The sequence below is a fragment of the Lathyrus oleraceus genome, chromosome 1, assembly GCF_024323335.1.
Source record: "Lathyrus oleraceus cultivar Zhongwan6 chromosome 1, CAAS_Psat_ZW6_1.0, whole genome shotgun sequence".
Classification (NCBI taxonomy): Eukaryota; Viridiplantae; Streptophyta; class Magnoliopsida; order Fabales; family Fabaceae; genus Lathyrus; species Lathyrus oleraceus.
In genome coordinates, this window is record NC_066579.1 from 298935658 (window position 1) to 298958906 (window position 23249).

The following is a 23249-nucleotide window of genomic DNA, read 5'->3' on the forward strand; positions in this document are numbered from 1 at the left end:
CGACTTAGTCTTGATCCCTTATTCCGCTTACTTTACATACCGATATCTAGGCGAATTAGCCAGACATGCTAAACAAACAAAATATATATCATGCATAAACAGACTCATCCCAGGCAGATAATATAAATAAATAATAAAGCAAAGCATTAAATAATAATTAAAGAACCTGAATGCGTTAAACAATAGTCTTGAACACTCCACCACAAGCCGGTAGGATTTGTTCTTGGATTCTTCAATTAAACAACAAATTAAAACGAAGGAAATAAAAACTAGATTCTAACGTAAGGTTAGATCCGGTAAAAAGGTACACAATAGTTTCCGGTGTAGAAACTATTGTGCGAAAAGAATTAACTAAATGCTAAAAAGGAAATGTAAATTGCAAGGGAAATAGTGTAGAACTTGTAAAAAAAAAAAATAAAGAAACAATGCCTAAATTGCTGGAAAAGAAAATTGCAAAAGCGAAAAACGGCAAAGGAAAAAATTGGAAAAGCTTCGGAACCACTTTAGGTTTTAAAAGTGGCTATTTATATTGGTGTCATTAAGTAACTGCCTGCTGCCAAAAGGTCTTCAACGTGGCTAATTGCATGGCGTGGATATAGGGCCCAACACTCCTCAACGTCTCTTCAAGTCTCTGAGGCGTTACTTGCGCCAAAAATGTAGGGGAATGGTGTGACGTTCGTCACACCATGTGTGACGTTCGTCACAAGGCTGTTTTGCGTGACGCTCGTCACGCCCTCTGTGACGTCCGTCACAGGCACAACATTTGTGTCTTGCGCTTTGGGCTGGGCTTTGGCATTTGGTTCTTTTTCTCTCCTTTTTGCACCTCCTTTTCTTCCATTTTTACTTGTGCTTCAAAATAAACCACCTGAGACAAATAGGAAGAAAATACCACGTAATATCTTATAAAATGAAGTGAACTGAAATAAATAGTCATAGAATTTAATGGAATTAAGTCCTAAAATATGATATAATTTCGTGTTATCAAACTCCCCCATACTTAGATCTTTGCTTGTCCTCAAGCAAAATTCAGTATAGAACTCGTTTTAAAAATTTAGCCAGATGAAATTTCAAAACACACATCAATTCGTAATAGGTTGCAAGTGGATTTTGTTTAGAAGCAACTTGAGTTAAATCTTGATATCAACACCCACTGACACAACCTAGATAACCCCACCTTATGCAAATCAGTTCAAGTACACTATGATAGCTATCCTAGTTCCTTTACTCTTATTTCACCCGTTTTCATTCTAGCGAAATCACATTAAGCCCTTTATCTTTTCGCGCACATAGTGGAGTAACCGGTTAGTGATTCTGATCCCCTTTTAGCTAGAAGTTCTGGTACATAAGTCGGATAACTTCGTTATTCAGTCCATTGCAAATTGCGGGGGATCGAACCGTAGTCCGCCCTACCGAGTTCAGTACCAGATACCTACTGAACCAACTCATAATGGATCTTTCATATTATGCTTTTGTATGATCTGCAACCTTTAGATTAAATGATCTGGTAAGGATCACCTAACTTAATTAGTGCATTTCCTGATATATATATTTTTTTATGTTACTTTGGGAATCATTCACTTATATTCATCAGCTCTCCACGTAGTTTGCTATTAAGATGGTGCTGACTTCTCGTATAAACTACTTGGGGTTACTATAAAACTAAAAGTTCAAGGAATCGGTATAATAGGTACTTATCCTGATCTAACATGTTGAGGTTCTCAGAGCGTTGTTATGGTAATGATTTCGTTTTGATTTCACTCAAGTTTTATAAAATAAGCAACCTTTATACTTATTTGGTGTGTTAAATTTTTGTTATGGCTCAAGAAAATTGAGGGGAATAGATAATACGAAATTTATTCACACTCGGGACTTAACTTAAAATAATAGATTTTTTTTTATATAGTAATTAAAAAAAACAATGGAGGGAAAGGTACATACTTGAAAAGGGAAATAGAAAGAACATGGTTTCCCCCCCATACTTAAACTAAACATTGTCCCCAATGTTTTAAGGAAATGAAATACAATATGGAAAGGAAAAAGAAACTACAACTAAGGTTGTCTTCCGCCTCTGGTTCTTGGACCTGGTGATCTCTGACGTAAGTCTAAGTTGTCGAACCTGCTGAACAACTCAGTAAACCGCTGGTCGGTTATGGCATTCCTAGCATCCTGTTGTTGTTGCATTTGATGCATCATCTGCATCATCTCGACATTCTGTGCCTGCATACCATCGATAGCATCCATGATGTCGTCGTTGGTTGCAGGCCTTCTTCGTCGACGACGTTGGGAGGATGGGCCAGTTGCATTGCCGGAAGGGTTAAGCGGGACTGACTGTTGTGTAGGCGGATGATCACCTTGCTCCATTGCTTCAAACTCGTCAGACCCTAGGTTTGCTATAAACATAGTGTTAAAGAGGAAGGGTATACTCATAGTAGTAATGCCACAAAAAGGGCTTAGACCAAGCATAGGCTGACGTAATCCAATAGCATTACCTATCATAGTTATCAAACCGCCTATTCGGATTGGTGCTCGCTCATCCTGGATAAGGTGGTCCAAATTAGCTAACATAAAAGTAGCACCGTTTACTGGACGGTTCTGGGAAGCACAAAAAATGATGAAGAGTTCATCACGTGAAACTGAAGTACTGTTTGGCTTCTTCCCAAATAAAGTGTGAGTCAGGATCTTATGGAAATAGCGAAAGGCCGGGTTGTGTATGTTTCCAGAGAGAAACTCATGTTCCTCGGGCTCGTCATTTCCAGTCAATTTACCCCAAAAGTGTTCAAGTTCTCTATGTTCAAAAAGTTCTTCCTGGCTTACTGTGAATGTGTCAAAGGAGGTAGGAAAACCAAAAGGTTGGTAAAGTCTCTAATATTAAATTGGTACTCCATGTTGAACATTCTGAACTGGATAAAACCTCTGCTAATTCCTTTCCCATGGCTGGGTAGATAGATTAATGAGCTAAGGAATTCTAGTGTGAGTTTCCGGTAGGTGGTGAAATGTCTCAGGATAGGGGATGTCTCCCATCCTATCTGGTTCAGCAAATACAGGACACTTTGTCTCAGTCCAAGGGCAGTCATAGCCCAATCATCAGCATATAAACTAGGTAGCATCTCTCTAGTGGCTAGTTCTTCAAACTTTTGTTTCTGAGCCATTCCTCTGAATTTGATACCCATACGATCACTATGTCCCATCTGGTTAGTGTTAGCTAGAGAAAAGAAGACATGAGTTTTAGTCAGGATTTGGCCAAATGCCGAAAGAAGAAAAAAATTATTATTATTATATTTTTTTTTCTTTTGAATTAAAATAAATCAGGAATGAATACTAAACAGAAATTAAAAGAATAATTAAGGAAGAAATAGGAAAATGATAATAATAGAATAAGAAAATAATAAAATAATTGTGGGTTGTCTCCCACTAAGCGCTTTGTTTAAATGTCGCAAGCTCGACAAGGAAACTGTTAAATATAATCTATAGGTCCTGGGGGCATTTCGTCTAAGTGTAGGATTTGCGAATCCCCATTGGTTTCCGCATAGTGATAGTGTTTTAGACGTTGCCCGTTTACGGTAAATGGTTCTGTGGATTTGCCTTTAATTTCTATTGCTCCACTGGGAAAGATGTTAGTGATATGAAAAGGACCTGACCATCTGGATCGTAGTTTTCCCGGGAATAACTTTAGTCTAGAGTTAAATAAAAGGACTGCGTCGCCTTGCTTGAAGATTTTCCTTGATATACGCTTGTCATGCCATTGTTTTGTTCTTTCTTTATAGATTCTGGCATTTTCATAGGCGTCTCTTCTGAGTTCCTCTAATTCGTTTATGTCAAGGATTCTCTTTTCACCGGCGGCTTTATAGTTTAGATTCAGATTTCTAATAGCCCAATAGGCTTTATGTTCTAATTCTACCGGGAGGTGACAGGATTTTCCATAAATGAGCTTAAATGGGGTCGTCCCTATGGGGGTTTTATAAGCAGTTCGGTATGCCCACAAAGCTTCTGGTAATTTCAATGACCAATCTTTCCTTGAAGTGGCGACCGTTTTTTCTAGTATTTGCTTGATTTCTCTGTTAGATACTTCCACTTGTCCACTGGTCTGAGGGTGGTAAGGTGTCGCTATCCTATGTCTCACTCCATACTTAAGCAGTAGTTTTTCGAGTACCTTGGATATAAAGTGCGATCCACCATCACTGACTACTATTCTTGGGATGCCAAATCTCGGAAATATTATATTCTTAAAGAGTTTAGTTACTACTCGGGTGTCATTTGTTGGAGAAGCTATAGCTTCGATCCATTTTGATACGTAGTCAACTGCCACTAGTATGTATTTGTTACCGAAAGAGGATGGAAAAGGTCCCATGAAGTCTATTCCCCACACGTCAAAAATCTCTACTTCCAAAATACCTTTTTGCGGCATTTCGGCACGTCTAGATATGTTTCCCGTGCGTTGACATCTGTCACATTCCTTAATAGTCGCATGTACGTCCTTCCATATAGTTGGCCAATAAAAGCCGGCTTGTAGGATTTTAGAGCAGGTCTTGGATGTACTTGTGTGTCCACCATAAGGAGCGGAGTGGCAGTGTTGGATTATATTTTCTACCTCTTCTTCGGGTATACATCGACGGAAAATACCATCGGGGCCCCTTTTGAAAAGTAAGGGATCATCCCAGTAATAGTGTTTTATGTCGTAGAAGAATCGTTTCTTCTGCTGGTAAGATAAAGTAGGTGGGACTATTCCGGCAGCTAAATAATTGACGAGATCAGCGTACCATGGTGTGATGGATATAGCTAAGGTGGTTTCTACTTGTTTGTCGGAGTTGCTCTCTTCCAAAGTAGCTATAAGTTTGTCGTACGAGAAATCATCATTAATTGATGTTCTTTCCGGTTCAAGGTTCTCAAGTCTAGAGAGGTGGTCTGCTACTACGTTTTCAGTTCCTTTCTTGTCCTTGATTTCTAAGTCGAATTCTTGTAGCAACAAGATCCATCTTAGGAGTCTAGGTTTAGCATCCTTTTTTGTTAAAAGGTACTTGATAGCAGCGTGATCAGTGTAAACTATTATTTTGGCTCCGACCAAGTAAGAACGAAATTTGTCTAGCGCAAATACCACTGCTAGGAGTTCTTTCTCGGTAGTGGCGTAATTCATTTGCGCTTCATCCAGGGTTCTGCTTGCGTAATATATAACGTGAAGCTTTTTATCCTTTCTTTGTCCTAAAACAGCACCTACAGCATAATCACTGGCATCACACATTATTTCGAATGGTTCATTCCAGTCTGGTGTCTGCATTATGGGTGCTGAGATCAATGCTTGCTTAAGCGTTTGAAATGCTTTTAAACAGTTATCGTCGAATATGAATTCAGCATCTTTCATCAATAGTCCGGTTAAAGGTTTAGTTATCTTAGAGAAGTCTTTGATGAATCGTCGGTAGAAACCGGCGTGTCCTAAAAAACTTCGTACTTCTCTCACGGTTCTTGGGGGTTGAAGATTTTCGATTACCTCTATTTTGGCTTTGTCTACTTCAATTCCTCTGTTCGAGATGATGTGTCCTAAAACAATTCCTTCTTGTACCATAAAGTGGCACTTTTCCCAGTTAAGTACTAAGTTTACTTTTACACATCGCTCAAGAACTCTTTCTAGGTTTTCAAGGCATTCTTCGAAACTTTGTCCGTATACGGAAAAGTCATCCATAAATACTTCCATGATGTTTTCGAGAAAGTCGGCGAAAATTGCCATCATGCATCTTTGAAAGGTTGCAGGAGCATTACACAGACCAAACGGCATTCATCTATAAGCGAAGGTACCAAAAGGGCACGTGAACGTTGTCTTTTCTTGGTCATCAGGGTGGATTGGTATTTGAAAGAAACCTGAATAACCGTCTAGATAACAGAAATGTGAATGTTTTGCTAATCGTTCTAACATTTGGTCGATGAATGGTAAAGGGAAATGATCTTTTCGGGTTGCTTTGTTTAGTTTCCTATAGTCAATGCACATTCTCCATCCTGATTCGATTCGTTTAGTTATAGTTTCCCCTTTTTCGTTTTCAATAACGGTTATGCCTCCTTTCTTTGGTACTACGTGTACAGGACTAACCCATTTGCTATCAGATATAGGATATATAATACCTGCTTCCAATAACTTGGTTATTTCCTTCTTTACTACCTCACTCAGGATCAGATTTAGTCTTCTCTGGTGTTCCCTAGAGGTTTTACAGTCTTCTTCTAGCATGATGCGGTGCATACAAATAGAAGGACTTATTCCTTTAAGATCGGTGATGTGGTACCCTAGTGCGGTTGGATATTTCCTTAAGATATGTAGGAGTTTTTCTGTTTCGAGTCTTCCTAGGTCTGCATTAACTATCACAGGTCGTTCAAGTTCTAAGTCTAGGAATTCATATCTCAGATTTTTGGGAAGTGTTTTCAGGTCAAGGGTTTGTTTGTTAAGACATTGCGTAGGGTCCGGTGTTATTGCTAAACATTGGTTAGATTTGTCTTTTAAAAGATAGTCTGAAGATTTGTCTTCTCCTAGCTCTGCTTCTTTTATGCAATCATCGATGATATCCATGAAGTAACATGTATATTCTATTGCAGGTGCTTTCAAGAATTGAGAGAGAATGAACTCAATTTTCTCTTCACCTACTTCGAAGGTGAGTCGTCCTCGTTTTACGTCTATGATTGCACCGGCAGTCGCTAAGAACGGTCTTCCCAGTATAATGGGTGTAATATCATCTTCTCTAATGTCCATAATTGTAAAATCAGTGGGAATGTAGAATTGACCTATGCGTACGGGAACGTTTTCAAGAATTCCTACAGGATATTTGATGGAACGATCTGCTAGTTGCACAGACATTTTGGTTGGTCTTAATTCTCCCATTTCCAGTTTCTTACATATGGATAAAGGCATAACGCTAATTCCGGCTCCTAAATCGCATAAGGCTTTGTCGATGACAAATTTTCCTATGTGACAGGGTATAGAGAAACTACCCGGATCCTTGAGTTTAGGGGGCATGTTTTGGATTATAGCGCTACATTCGGCAGGGAGTGTAACGGTTTCGCTATCCTCAAGTTTCCTCTTATTAGAAAGAATTTCTTTTAAGAATTTAGCATAGGAGGGCATCTGCGTAATAGCTTCGGTGAACGGAATTGTAACGTTTAATTGTTTAAGGAGATCAACAAATTTTCTAAATTGGCCCGCATCTTTGGTTTTAACAAGCCTTTGAGGGTAAGGGATAGGTGGTTTGTAAGGTGGTGGAGGTACATAAGGTTCCTTCTTTTCTAGGGTTTCCTTATTACTCTCTTCCTTTTCCTTAGGTTCACTTTCCTCAGTTGATTTCTTAGGGTTTTGGTTTTCTATCCTTGGATCAGACGGTCCTTCCACTTCCGTTCCACTTCTTAATATAATTTCATGAGCGTGGCTTCTCGGGTTAGGTTGGGGCTATCCAGGGAATGTACCAGTTGGGGCAGCAGTAGGTGCTTGTTGTTGAGCTACTTGTGATATTTGTGTTTCCAGCATTTTGTTATGGGTAGCCAAGGCATCTACTTTGCTTGCTAGTTGTTTAAGTTGTTCGCCAGTGTGTACATTCTGGTTTAAGAAATCTTTATTGGTTTGTTGTTGGGAAGCTATAAAGTTTTCCATCATGATTTCCAAGTTAGATTTCCTAGGGGCGTTATTGTTAGGCATGGATGGGTTCGGTTCCTGATATCCCGGAGGTATAGCTGGGGCTTGATTTGGAGACTGTCCAGGTGCGTACAAAGCGTTATTACTCTTATATGAAAAGTTTGGATGGTTCTTCCAATTTGAGTTATAGGTATTCGAGTAAGGGCTTCCTTGAGCATAGTTTACTTGCTCTGCTTGGATTCCTGTCAAGAGTTGACAGTCCGTAGGAGTGTGACCTTGGATTCCACAGACCTCGCAATTCTGAGTTATAGCAACCACGGCGGCTGGAGGTGATACATTTAAACTTTCAATTTTCTGGACCAGAGCATCCACTTTTGCGTTAACGTGATCAAGGTTACTTATCTCGTACATGCCAGTTTTCGTTTGAGGCTTTTCCACCGTTGTTCGTTCGGTTCCCCACTGATAGTGGTTTTGGGCCATGCTTTCGATAAGCTGGTAGGCATCAGCATAAGGTTTGTTCATTAGTGCACCACCTGCAGCGGCGTCTATTGTTAACCTTGTGTTGTATAGGAGACCATTATAAAATATGTGAATTACTAACCAGTCTTCCAAACCATGGTGTGGGCAAAGTCTCATCATGTCTTTGTATCTTTCCCATGCTTCAAAAAGAGACTCGTTGTCTTTCTGTTTAAATCCGTTTATCTGGGCTCTTAACATAGCTGTTTTGCTTGGCGGAAAGTATCGGGCAAGAAAAACTTTCTTCAACTCGTTCCATGTGGTGACTGAGTTGGAAGGGAGAGATTGAAGCCATCTTCTAGCGCTATCTCTCAATGAGAAAGGAAAAAGACGAAGTCGAATTGCCTCTGAAGTGACACCATTAGCTTTAACAGTATCAGCGTATTGGACAAATACGGATAAATGAAGGTTTGGATCCTCGGTAGGATTTCCAGAGAATTGGTTCTGTTGTACAGCCTGCAACAGCGAAGGTTTAAGTTCGAAGTTGTTTGCTTCGATTGCGGGCGGAGCAATACTTGAATGCGGCTCATCTTGCGATGGAGCGGCGTAATCTCTAAGAGCACGAGCTGGTTCTGCCATCTCGGTTATCGAAGGAAAAAGGTTTTTGAAATCAGGAAGTTCTACAGGAGGGAGATTGTTTGCAGCACGATATTTCCGAATTCGTCGTAAGACTCGGAGATATAGTTCGATATCGTTGATTCGTAAATAGAGCGGCTCGCCTTGTGAGCGAGTGCGTGGCATACAAATCAACGAAAGAAAGAAATAGAAGAAAAAGAAACCTTAGTCTCTACAGTGTAACGGAAAAGTTACGATATCGATTAAATAAAAGTCCCCGGCAACGGCGCCAAAAACTTGATCGCTCGACTGTGTGACTCGAGAATGGGGTACAAACTGCAAGTGCACAGTTCTATCGCGTAGTTTTAAAAGATATCGATCCCACAGGGACTTATGAATCGATATACCGTTATCTAAGGTTACTTCGTAAAGCTAAGGTGGATAATGGTTGATTGTTTGGGGGAAAAGCTAAAACTAAAATAAGATCTAGATTAAATATTAATAAAGCGGATATCGGTATGTAGTTCGTCGTAATTAGGGAATCAATTCTTTGTCGGTTTCTTGGTTTTAAAATAAATCGTTTCAGTTAACTTTATTGATTAAAGGTTTTATCTCAAACTCTCGCTCTGTTGAATAAACCATGATTTTATGTTAATGTAGCTGTCACTTATAATTAAGTCAAAAACCATTTTTTTTGAAAGCAATAAAGTTGCAGAAACTCTTTTTAAGAAAACACTGACCGTTTTAAACACCCTTATCTCAAACTCTCACTCTGTTGACTTAGGTTATACAATTAAATCTGAATGCTTAACTCTCGTCCTCACATTCAATCTTTAAAAATACTTTTTGGAAAAGGTCAGAATTTAATTAACTCTAAAACTTGCTCTCGCCCTGATCTAGAGTTAATGCCTAATTTACACTGTCCAGTTAAAACCTCAAACTCTCGCTCTATTGATTTTAACTTCTTTATGTCTTTTACTTTTGTAAAAATCTTGTTATTAAACCTGTAAATTGAGACCGTAAAAAGATTGATTTTAATTTTAAATTTAATTAGACCGACTTAGTCTTGATCCCTTATTCCGCTTACTTTACATACCGATATCTAGGCGAATTAGCCAGACATGCTAAACAAACAAAAATATATATCATGCATAAACAGACTCATCCCAGGCAGATAATATAAATAAATAATAAAGCAAAGCATTAAATAATAATTAAAGAACCTGAATGCGTTAAATAATAGTCTTGAACACTCCACCACAAGCCGGTAGGATTTGTTCTTGGATTCTTCAATTAAACAACAAATTAAAACGAAGGAAATAAAAACTAGATTCTAACGTAAGGTTAGATCCGGTAAAAAGGTACACAATAGTTTCCGATGTAGAAACTATTGTGCGAAAAGAATTAACTAAATGCTAAAAAGGAAAATGTAAATTGCAAGGGAAATAGTGTAGAATTTGTAAAAAAAAAAAAAAAAAACAATGCCTAAATTGCTGGAAAAGAAAATTGCAAAAGCGAAAAACGGCAAAGGAAAAAATTGGAAAAGCTTCGGAACCACTTTAGGTTTTAAAAGTGGCTATTTATATTGGTGTCATTAAGTAACTGCCTGCTGCCAAAAGGTCTTCAACGTGGCTAATTGCATGGCGTGGATATAGGGCCCAACACTCCTCAACGTCTCTTCAAGTCTCTGAGGCGTTACTTGCGCCAAAAATGTAGGGGAATGGTGTGACGTTCGTCACACCATGTGTGACGCTCGTCACAAGGCTGTTTTGCGTGACGCTCGTCACGCCCTCTGTGACGTCCGTCACAGGCACAGCATTTGTGTCTTGCGCTTTGGGCTGGGCTTTGGCATTTGGTTCTTTTTCTCTCCTTTTTGCACCTCCTTTTCTTCCATTTTTACTTGTGCTTCAAAATAAACCACCTGAGACAAATAGGAAGAAAATACCACGTAATATCTTATAAAATGAAGTGAACTGAAATAAATAGTCATAGAATTTAATGGAATTAAGTCCTAAAATATGATATAATTTCGTGTTATCATGTGTTGCTTGCGTGTGAGAACCACTGGCCATGGATTGTTTGACTTGCCATGTGTGTGCGTTGAATCTGATTGTGCATGCCACGCGTTTAAGTGAAACGGTGCGTTTTGCTTTTTAAATGTGATCCGTTGATCTGTTTTGCGCGCCTCATCATGTGGTTGTGATTAATTCTGAGTTTATTCAAATATTTGAATTTCCCTCCTTATTTCCATGTATTTCCATTTATTTTGCTCATCTTTGAAAATTCATACAAAATTGAAAAATGATCCAAATTAACTCCAATTTTTTTTCCTAGTTTTATATGAATGTCTAGTTTTTTATAGTATTATTTTCATGAATTGTTGATGTCTGATTTTTAATGTGTGAATTTTTTGATCCATGCCATGCTATTTTGATATGTTGCATTCAATGCTTTGTGAAATCTTCATCTTTGATCCAATTGATCTGATTTTTTGTATGCTTGATATTCACTCATGATATGATTTTTGATCACTGGTTTGGATTTTTTCTCATATTCTATCATTGTTTTTGACACATGAAGATAAGTGTGAAAATTTGTGTCACATTTTTGACATTCAATTTGGGCATTTTTGTTCATCTATCATTTGAACCTTTCTGGATTTGATTTTTTGCACATTGTTTTTTCATGACATGAGAAACTTGCATAAAAAATTTCAAAGCCTTTGCATGCTTTTCTGTTTTGATTTGAATTTTCTAAATTGGAAGTTCACTTTGTGCACATTTTGTGATCATTGCATATCATAGGCCATTTGAGATATTTTCTTTTTGAATTGATGCTGGTCCTTTTAAGGACATTTTGTTGATTGATTGAATGTGCATTATGTAAAAGATTGGGTTCTTTTTTTATCATTTTGTTTGGTTTTGAACTTAGTCTTTGTACTAGTTTTTTGTGCATATATTAACTGTGCTTTGTGTTTCAGGTTTGGACATTTAGCATTGATGGTTGATTTGTTCTCATTTTGTGAGATGCAAATGATTTGAGTTCTAACTTGTGTTTGTTTTGTAGGTTCTAATTGATGTGCTTGAGCTCATGAGTGCTTGAGTATTGTTCATTGAGTTGTGTAACTATGAAAGATCCACCGTTTGTCTGTTGGTTTTCTGATTGAAATATTAACTGTTTAGTCTTTGTACAGGTACATTAGTTGCTTGCTTTTAGCTCTTTCTTGAGCTTTAGATTGTGGTTGATGCACCACTTAGGTAGTTATCCTCTTACTCCATGTAGTCTGGAAGTCCTGTCACCTTTTTGGCAGGCATTTTGCTGGCAAGTCCTCCTTAAGAGGCTCTGTTTGTGTTTGTTTACAATTGTGCCAAAGACCTCTAAGATGAGGCATGTGCTACTTGATAAGACCTCCAAGAGTTGAGGCAATTGACAGATAAAAGGGATTAGTAGCCAATCCCCCGTTATTCAGTGAGTCGTTCATTATGCTCGCACTACGTGCTGATCCTTTTGAACATGTACCCAAGATCTTTGTCCAGTGTATGTCAAGTGGAATAGGATCCCACTTTCTGGATCCCCACGCTTTCTTTGGCATGAGCTCACCCAGGCCAGGGTTAAAAGCATGAGGTCTTATCCTGATTTACCATCTTTGATCAGCTTCACCCTAACTCTCAATGTTAGTGGTTAAGAGCTACAGCTTACCCTTTTACAGTTTGGCTTGTTTGTCGAGGTTGATATGACCCCTCTTGACTAAAGCCTACCCTTTTATTTGAGCCTCTTGTATGTATATAGTGTGTGATGATTGTTTGCTTTTGATGTGTTTGCTTTTGATGTTTGTTTTTATGGTTGGGAGTCGGATATAAGTCCATGTATTGGCATTCTGTTTCCTTTTTGTGGTTGGGAGTCGGATATAAGTCCATGTATTGGCATTCTGTTTCTGTTTTGTTGTTAGGAGTCGGGTGTAAGTCCATGTATTGGCATCCTGTTTCCTTTTATTGAGGATCTCTTATGAGACTTGTGTGATTTGCTTATGCTTTGTGCTTGCTTATTCCAAAGGATGGGAACCACTTGGATCATCTCTATGATCTCAAGAAAGGAACTCCTAGTGTGGCTTCATTTCTTAACCATCACCCTTTCTTCTTCATTTCTCCACCTTAACCCAAACCAAAAAAAATTGTGCAAACATTTGACTTTGTTTTCAACATTAGAAACCTAAGCCTTATGCTTTTGATTTTCAAACTTTCTTTTCATAACACTCATTGTGAATTGAATATTTAAGTCAACTTTGACCATTTTTGTACATACTTCTAATTGGTAAATGTAACCCATTCAAATGTCTTTTTGTGGTTTCAATAGCCACTTCTTAATCAAATTTTTCAAAACCTTTAGCTATTAGGTTTGAGTTATCTTTGTGGTAGATATAATACCCACCTATATCCTTAGTGATGGACAATGAGCCTTCCATGCTTATTATAGGGTTAACCCCTCACTAGCATGTTGAAGTTATCCTCACGTGGTGGACTTGTGGTTTTTCAGGTTGAGTTTTCTCCCTTTGATAACAAAAGACCATAAGGCTTTTGGACCAATCAATCCACTCATTTGTTTTGAAAGTTTTTTACCCGAACTACGAGGTTTTGATCCTAATCTTTTCATAAGAGGGTACGTAGGCAATGGGTTTATCCATCCAAACACAAAATGTAAATAAACTTATATATTCTTTTCTCATCTCTTCAATCATGTTTGCACAAATAAAAATTTTCACAAAAATAATAACCTTTGCAACAAGTATGAAAAGGGTTCCCTAGGAGTACCTAGGATGTTTTGGGTGCCTAACACCTTCCCATTGCATAACAAACCCCTTACCCAGATCTCTGTTTCTTTTACTAGTTTTGTTTGTAAAACTTTTAGGTTTTTGTTCGCTTTCTAACCATTCCTTTGGATAAATAGAAGTGCGGTGGCGACTCGACTTTGTATGATTTACCTTGGATTTAGTCAATATCTCCAATGGTAACGAATACACCGCTACACCTTCTGCCAGATGTTTGAGCACGTCCACCATTCCCAGGTTGGTGAGGTGGCGCATAGTCTTGTAGATCTTCCACACGCACTGTCAATGCTGCCATTTCATCGATCAAGCCAGACATGTTATGTTCGGTTCTGAAAGCGTAGCCGTACTGGTCATGCTGCATCTGGCGAAGTATTTGCAGCATTTATGTCTGTTGAGCTTCCATATTTTAGATTTGTTGGTCGCACTGAGCGTTTAGTTCGCTACACCGCAACAATTCAGCATAGATCTCATCAAGAGTGGCAGGTGCCACATTTCTTCTTCTGGGTCTTTGGCTGGAGGATGTACCTGCAACATTTTCAGATGACATGTGTGTGGTGTGTGGTTGTGTGTCAGTAGCGGGAGCAGCTTGCTCTGGAATATAATCCTCGTCGGTGTCCCCGCCAGAAGCTACATTCTCAAGAATGTGCACGGGGGCTTGGTTAGGCACCAGATCATTAATATAACAATAATTTTCCGGGTTACGCACATTTATGCGAGTTGGATTTGGGAGGATGAAATCTTGTAACACATTATTTGTAATTATTAGATTAAACTTACCGTCTCGCCTTCGTTTTACCAATTTCATGCTCCTCGTCATGTCAATGTCAATGGCATGATACAGGAGCGGAGTTAGCCGGGAGAATTTTTCTTCGAGTCCTAGGACTCTGGCTATTGAGGTTATTAAACCACCAAAAATAATTGACCCTATTTTTGCATTGACAATGGCCTGCATGTGAGAGAACATAAAAGGGACGGTATTTACCTTTTGTGGCAGAAAAGTGGCAAACAGATAAAAGAGTTCTTTTTCGTTCACCTTGTTAGAGTTTGCTCGAACAAAAATGGTGCATGTCAATATTTGGTGGAAATATCGAATAGTCGGGTTGTGAATTAAAATGACTCTATTTCCCACAAAACTATGGGTTACTGTACTTGTGATTACCCTCTAAAATGGTTGAAAGGAGCGTTGCCAACCCTCAGTATCTGGGACCTCACTTACTACGCCATCCCCATGGGAAAATTGTAGCATGCCCGCTAGTTGGGCAAGGGTAAAAGTATATTCTATGTTGAACAAGCGAAACTGGACAGTCCCACTGGAACAATTTGTGTTGGGTGTGGGACTAAAAATTAACGAACTTAGGAATTCTAGTGTTAATTGAGCATAGACCGGGTCCTTAAAAGATAGTAAATAATTTAAACTTAAACTGTTTAGCATATGGTTAACACTATCTAGAATTCCTAAGGATATTAAGCAGGGTTCATCGGCGTACCTTGTCTATTCGATTTTTCTTGCGTTTAGAGTCGTGTAAGTCTCTTCCTGTAATTCACCTGGTTCGCCGTTTCTGAACAATATTTCGTATTCCCTCATTTGTGCCATGACGGAATTTCACACTACTCATGTGAAGTAGTAAGAATATAGCAAGAAATAGGAGAATTGTGCTTATGAGAGGTGTGGTTTTGTGAGATTATGTTGGTGGTTTATTCAGAGGTGATGGAGGTTGGGAATTGATGAATGAAATAAATTTTATTTAATGGTTTTGAAGAGCTTTAATACAATGTCCAGCATGCAAGGGACAAGGCAATTAATGGAATCATGTGACATTAGTATAGCATCGTGCACGTGAATGTTAATGTAGTGGCTCGTGCCACTTTTTATATGTGTGGCGGCGCCACTAGGAGCTTGTGGCGGGCGCCACAGTGTTCACATGGGCGCCACAGCCGGTGTGTGGCAGGCGCCACATGCAGTGTTGTGTGTTCCCATGTGTGATCCTTTTGATAATTTTAATTGACCAACATTAAATAGTAGTTGTATAATTAGGTAGAAGAAAACCAACATAATATATAGAAGTATGAATGAGAAACAAGATATGGTAAAAATGACATTAAAACGCAAAATAAAAAAATAAAAATATGAGGTAGATAGGAAAAGATGATATAATTCGTTTGGTGGAATTAAAAAGAAATGAAATAAATAAATAAAATTCCCAATGTGTAAAAACAAAAATAAAATTCCAAACATAAAATAAAATAAATGTCAGTAAATCGGTAATATTCAAATAAATTAGCCATTACGACGACTGCTGGTAGGAGGAGCGGACGAGTAGAAGTGCTGGTAGATGTGATCCAGGTTCTCAGTCACTACATCCATAAAGTCGTGGAATTCCACACGCAAAGTGCTCAGCTCGCCTCTCAGGTTGGCGATATCTGTCTGGACAACTTTGATGGCAGCATCATGATCGGTAGGAGGCGCTTCAGGTATAGATGGGACGTGCGATTCAGCGTCAGAGAGAAAAGTATCATAGTGGTCATAGATTTGGGGTGTCTCTGGAGGAGAAGGTGGTGCATCTGGTGGTCCATCCAAATCATAGAGCCAGTGGTTCCTATCATGTACACTCGTCCTATGGTCTGGCAGGGTAAACAGGTGTACTACTTGGAGGTTAATTAGAAGTTCAAACACATTCGGGCCTAGGTTCCTAATGATACTAGTGTTGAAACAGAATTGTATATTCATTGGTCGTATCCCACCTAAAAGGTTGAGCCTGATAAGTGGTTGTCTCAGTCCAATGGCATTTTCTATCATCGTCACTAAGCCTCCCCCTAAGATTGGTCCATGGTTATCATGCGATATACGGTCCAAATTAGCTATCATAAATGTAGCGGCTTTAACAGGTCGGGCCTGTGATACACAATACATTATAAAGAGTTCGTCTTTGGACGCGGAGGTTATGTTCTGTTCCTTTCCAAGTAGGGTGTGAGCTAGGATCTTATGAAAGTAATGAATGGCAGGGTTGTGGATGTTCTCAAAATGCATGATACCCAGCTCGGGATGTTTGTTTCTTGTAATGCTACCCCAAAAGTAATATAATTCAAGGTCTGCAAGCCTGTCTTCCTGGGTAATGGTAAAGGTATCAGGACCATTAGGGCATCCTAGGAGTTCAGTTATTTCTCTATGAGTGTAGGGATACTTAATATCGAACAACCTAAAGGTGATGAGGCCTTTGTTAAAACTCATACCATGGTTTGGCAAGTAAATAGGGAGCTTAGGAATTCTAAGGTTAACCTACAGTAGGAACTAAATTTTCTTTTGATAGCAAAGGTGTCCCAGCCTATTTGGTTAATTAGGAACATAACATTGTCTCTTATACCTAACTTGGTCATAGTACGTCCATCTGGGTACATGGTTAGTGCCATTTCTCTCTGAGTTAGGGCCTCAAAGCGTCTCCTTTGACCTATGCCTCTGAAGACTATATCCATGTAATTTACTTGTTGCATTGTGATGGTCAGTAGCTAGATAAATTTAAGTAGATAATAGCATTAAGTTAGTAACGGTCAATAATAAAGAAAGATACCGATTAACTTTATGAAAAATAAGAAAGAAAGAAAATGAAAAATAAGCAATAGTAATAAACAGAAATTTAGAAAATTGAATTAATAGTTAAAAATAGAGTGTGGGTTGTCTCCCACCAAGCGCTTTGTTTATTGTCGTAAGCTCGACATAAATAGGATAGATATTAATCTGGTGAATGAGCGGGCAGCTCTGCAAGCTTTAGATTTGCGATGAAATCATTGTTGTCAATGTTATGGTAATGTTTCAAACGCTGCCCGTTTACTGTAAATGGTTCGCTCGCTTTTCCCTTTATCTCTATCGCTCCATTGGGAAAGACATTGGTAATTTCGAAAGGATCGGACCGCCTAGAACGAAGTTTTCCTGGAAAGAGTCTAAGGAGGGAGTTAAACAGAAGTACTTTATCACCTTCCTTAAACTTTTTCCTCGATATGAGATTGTCATGCCACTTCTTTGTTCTTTCTTTATAGATCCGGGCATTCTCATACACAACTAGTCTAAGTTCTTCTAGTTCATGGATATCTAATATTCTTTTTTCTCCTGCGGCAATATAATTGAGATTAAGGGTCTTAATGGACCAATATGCTTTATGTTCTAATTCTACCGGCAAATGACATGAGTTTCCATAAACTAGCTTAAAAGGTGTGGTTCCTATTGGGGTCTTATAAGTTGTCCTATATGCCCGCTTCGTGTAATTTTAAGGACCAATCTTTCCAAGAGGTGGCAACCGTCTTTTCTAAGATTTGTTTGATTTCTCGGTTCGAGACCTCTACTTACCCACTCGTTTTTGGGTGATAGGGTGTTGCTACACGGTGTCGGACTCCATATTTCAGTAATAGCTTTTCAAAAATCTTTGAAATGAAATGGGAGCCACCGTCACTGATGACAAGTCTCGGCACGCCGAATCTAGGGAAGATTATGCGCTTAAAGAGTCTAATTACCACTCGTGTGTCATTTGTTGGAGAGGCTATAGCCTCGATCCATTTTGATACGTAATCGACCGCAACGAGGATGTACTTGTTACCAAAAGAAGATGGGAATGGTCCCATAAAATCAATTCCCCAAACATCAAAGACTTCTACTTCCAAAATGCCTTTAAGTGGCATTTCTTCGCGTCTAGATATGTTGCCAGTGCGTTGACACCGGTCGTAATTGATGATCACGGTGTGGACATCTTTCCACAGAGTGGGCCAAAAGAGGTCGGCTTGCAAGATCTTAGCGCAGGTCTTCGAGGTGCTTGCATGTCCTCCATAGGGAGTAGAATGACAGTGGGAGATTATGTTTTCCACCTCATCTTCGGGGACACATCGACGGAAGATACCGTTGGCGCCTCTCTTGAAAAGCAGAGGCTCATCCGAATAGTAATGTTTAAGATCGTGGAACAATTTTTTCTTTTGTTGGTAAGTCAAGTCTGGTGGAAGCACCTCAGCTGATAAGTAGTTGACGAAGTCAGCGTACCATGACAGCATGGTTTTAGTGTAAATTGCTTCCACTACCTCGTTTGTTTTGGTATCCTTATAGGTTAATGCATATTTAGATGTATTTCTTTCCAGTTGGGCTATGAGTCATTCGTAAGGGAAATCGCCGTTTATAGGCATTCGTTCAGGTTCAATACCTTCCATTCTTGACAAGTGATCGGCCACGATGTTTCCAGTGCCCCTCTTATCCTTGATTTCTAGGTCAAAATCTTGTAGTAGTAAGATCCATCTTAGGATTCTTGGTTTGGCGTCCTTTTTATTTAACAGGTACCTAATTGCAGCATGGTTGGTATAGATAATTATCTTTGCTCCTACTAGGTAGGAACGGAATTTATCTAGAGCGAACACTACGGCTAAAAGTTCCTTTTCTGTGGTGGCGTAGTTCATCTGTGCAGGGTCTAGGGTTCTACTTGTGTAGTATATTGCATGAAGTTTATTATCCCTTCTTTGTCCTAAGACTGCGCCTACAGCATAATCACTAGCGTCACACATGATTTCAAAATGTATTCTCCAATCGGGCGGTTGCATGATAGGTGCGGTGGTAAGAGTTGTTTTCATTTGTTTAAACACCACTTGGCATTTGTCATCAAAGATGAATTCGGCGTCATTCATCAATAAGCTAGTCAGTGGTATGGTGATATTTGAGAAATCTTTAATGAATCGCCGGTAGAAACCGGCGTGTCCTAAGAAGCTTCGTATTTCTCTTACGGTTTTCGGAGGCTGAAGGTTTTCTATAACTTCTATTTTAGCCTTGTCGACTTCAACCCCTTATCGGATACTATGTGTCCGAGTACGATCCCTTGTCGGACCATGAAATGGCATTTTTCCCAGTTTAGCACGAGGTTCACTTTTACGCATCTTTCAAGTACCATTTCAAGATTCGATAAACATCCTTCAAAGCTCTGTCCACATACAGAGAAATCGTCCATGAAGACTTCCATGATGTCATATATAAAATCAGTGAAAATTGACATCATGCATCTTTGGAATGTTGCGGGAGCGTTACACAGTCCGAATGGCATTCGTTGGGAGGCGAATGTACCATAGAGACATGTGAAGGTCGTTTTCTCTTGGTCGCCAGGATGAATAGGAATTTGGAAAAATCCTGAATAACCGTCTAAATAGCAGAAGTGAGAATGCTTAGCCAATCGTTCAAGCATTTGATCAATCAACGGTAAAGGAAAATGATCCTACCAAGTGGCTTTATTTAATTTTCTATAATCAATGCACATTCTACTTCCAGTAGCCACTCTTTGTTCTATAGATTCTCCTTTTTCATTATTAACAACTGTGACGCCGCCCTTCTTCGGTACGACATGTACTGGGTTGGCCCATTGACTATCGGATATTGGGTAGATAATACCTGCTTCTAACAGCTTTTGCACTTCTTTCTTTACTACATCACTCAGAATGGGATTTATCCTTCTTTGATGTTCTCTAGAGGTCTAACTGTCTTCCTCTAGCATTATGCGATGCATGCATATGGAAGGGCTTATTCCTTTTAGATCTGATATATTGTAGCCTAAAGCAGTTGGATATTTTCTTAAAATGTGTGGAAGCTTTTCGATCTTTATCTGCCCTAAGTCTGCATTGACTATTACAGGTCGCTTGAGTTCGGTGTCTAGGAATTCGTACCTTAGATTTTTGGGTAGCGTTTTGAGTTCTATGGCTGGTTTCTTTGGGCAAGGCATATGATCGGGCGTTAGTGCTAGGCATTCGGTTAGGATGTCATCTTGGTATTCCTTACTCCAATTTTCATCCTCAAAAGTAGGAGGCTTTGGAATTTTTAGTATTTTGGAGTATGATGTTTTTCCATTCTCCATTTCTCTTATACATTCATCGATGACATCTAGTAGACAACATGTATCGTCTATAGCTGGTGCCTTTAAGAATTGTGTCAAAATGAATTCGAATTTTTCCTCACCAACTTCAAAGGTTAGCTTGCCTTTCTTAAGATCTATAATAGCTCTGGCAGTAGCTAGGAATGGTCTTCCTAATATGATAGTGATGTTGGCATCCTCTTTTATATCCATGATTATGAAATCAGTAGGAATATAGAATTGACCTATACGTACCGGAACATTTTCTAACATACCTACGGGAAATTTAACAGAACAATCTATAAGTTGTACGGACATCCTAGTAGGTCTAAACCTCCCATTTTAAGCCTTTCGCATATGGACAAGGGCATTAAGCTAATATTGGCTCCTAAGTCGCATAGTGCTTTGTCTATGACAAACTTTCCGATTACACGGGGTATGGAGAAACTCCCTGGGTCTTTCAGCTAAGGAGGCATATTATTTTGTATTATGGCACTACACTCAGCAGTAAGTGTAATGGTTTCGTTATCCTATATCTTCTTCTTTTTAGATAAGATTTCCTTGAGAAACTTAGCATATGAGGGCATTTGAGTAATAGCTTCCGTAAAGGGTATCATGATGTTCAGTTGTTTTAGAAGCTCTACAAATTTTTAAATTACCCTACACTTTTAGATTTAACAAGTCTTTGAGGATAAGGGATTGGAGGTTTATATGGTGGTGGAGGAACTTATGGTTCTTCTTTCTCTACGGCCTCTTCTCTTTTATCTTCCTCTAGTTCGTCTTCCTTCTCAATTACCTTACCAGGGTCTTGGTGCATGGGTGGGTTTTGAATTCTAGGGTCGGTCCGTCTAGTTCTATCCCACTTCGTAGTATAATAGCATTTGCATGACCTTTCCGGTTTGGTTACGGTTGTCTAGGAAATGTGTCTGCAGGGGCGACAGTAAGTGCTTGTTGTTGAGCCACTTGCGAAATTTGTGTTTCCAACATTTTGTTATGGGTGGTTAAAGCGTCTACCTTGTTTGCTAACTGCTTGGTTTTCTCACTAGGAGCATTTTAAGTATTTGTGGCAGCTTTATGATATCCTAGTGGTACAGCAGGTGCTTGGTTAGGTGCATACAATGTATTATTATTTTTGTATAAAAAGTTAGGATGGTTCTTCCAACCTGGGTTATAGGTGTTTGAGTAAGGGTTTCCTTGAACCTAGTTCACCTGGTCTGTGGAGACTCCTGTAAAAAGTTGACATTCATAGGAAGCATGCCCAGGAACTCCGCATATCTCACAGTTTGGTGCTATGGTAGCCACGATCGTTGCGGGTGTTAAGGTCAATTTGTCTATCTTTTGAGTAAGAGCTTCTACCTTAGCATTGACATGGTCAACACTACTTACTTCGTACATACCGCCTTTCGTTGGAGGTTTCTCTACGGAGGTTCTTTCGCTTCCCCACTGGTAATGATTATGGGCCATACTTTCGATAAGTTGATAAGCCTCATTGTAGGGTTTATCCATCAATGCGCCACCTGCGGCTGTGTCTATTGTCAATCTTGTGTTGTACAAGAGATTGTTGTAAAAGGTATGGATGATCAATCACTCTTCTAGACCGTGATATGGACAAAGCCTCATCGTGTCTTTGTATCTCTCCCAAGCTTCAAAAAGTGATTCATTATCTTTTTGTTTAAACTTGTTTATTTGGGGTCTTAGCATTGTCGTCTTACTAGGTGGGAAATATCATGCTAAGAAAACTTTCTTCAACTCGTTCCACGTAGTGATAGAGTTGGGTGGTAGATACTGTAGCCAAGCTCTAGCTATATTTCTTAATGAGAATGGGAAAAAACGTAGTCTTATAGCTTCGGGACTGACACCATTTCCTTTCATTGTGTCTGCGTATTGCAAAAACACTGACAAATGTAGGTTCGGGTCCTCCATGGGACAACCTGAAAATTGGTTTTGCTGTACGGCTGACAACAACGAAGGTTTTAGCTCGAAATTATTGGCCTTGATGGCAGGGGCAGCGATGCTATTATGTGGTTCATCCTGCGAAGGGATTGCATAGTACTTAAGAGGACGATTTTGCGGTCCTTCGGCCATCTCTGGTTGTATAACTGGTTCAGGAATAGGGATATTATGATTGGGAAGATTTAGCTTGATACGTTGTTCTCGTATCAGGTCTCATATTCAGCATTCTAATCTTAGATAACGCTTAGGTTCATCGAACGGTAGCTTTAATTTCTCGCCTTGAGAGCGAGTACTTGGCATACACTCGACAAATTAGAAAGGGAAAAGAATTGTTTGCCTTAGTCTATACTGTGAAACATTGGAGTTACGATATCGACTAAACTAGTCCCCGGTAACGGCGCCAAAAACTTGATCGCGACTTAGTAAGTCTATGGGAATCGTGACTGCAAGTGCACATTTGGATCGCGTAGTTTTAAAGATTATCGAACCCAAAAGGATTAATAATCGAACGTATTGTTATCTAATGTTACTATGTAAATCTAAGGCTGAGGATCTTTCTAAGATTGTAGGGATGAAGAGAAGTAACTATAGCGTAAATAGAATATTAATAAAGATATTTAATAAAGGGATATCGATATGTAACGCATCAAACTTTGGGGATTCGACAGATAGTTGGTGTAATCTTAAAGATCAAAATATTCTTCAGTATAAATTATTTATAAAAAGGACTTTGTCTCACACTCTCGTTTTTATTGACTCTGACCATACTCTTAAACATGAATGCTTGGCTCTCGCGGTCTCATTATGAATTTAAAATTAATTTTTGAATATGAATAAAGTCTAATTAATCCTAAAGCACTCTCGCTATGTTTAGGATTAATGCCTAGTTTTAGCTATCCGGTCAAAGTCTCACACTCTCGTTTTTATTGATCGTAATCTT

The 23249-nt window shown here is 39.1% G+C and overlaps 1 non-coding gene and 1 pseudogene across 1 annotated transcript; both read left to right on the top strand.

Annotated features, from left to right (window-relative positions):
* Positions 1–8210: 8210 nt before the first annotated feature.
* LOC127116090 (uncharacterized) lies at positions 8211–8310 on the top strand (annotated as a pseudogene).
* A 13640-nt stretch (positions 8311–21950) lies between these two features.
* LOC127116652 (small nucleolar RNA R71) lies at positions 21951–22057 on the top strand. The gene has a single exon (XR_007801460.1). It is a non-coding gene; the product is annotated as a small nucleolar RNA R71 (small nucleolar RNA).
* Positions 22058–23249: the final 1192 nt, after the last annotated feature.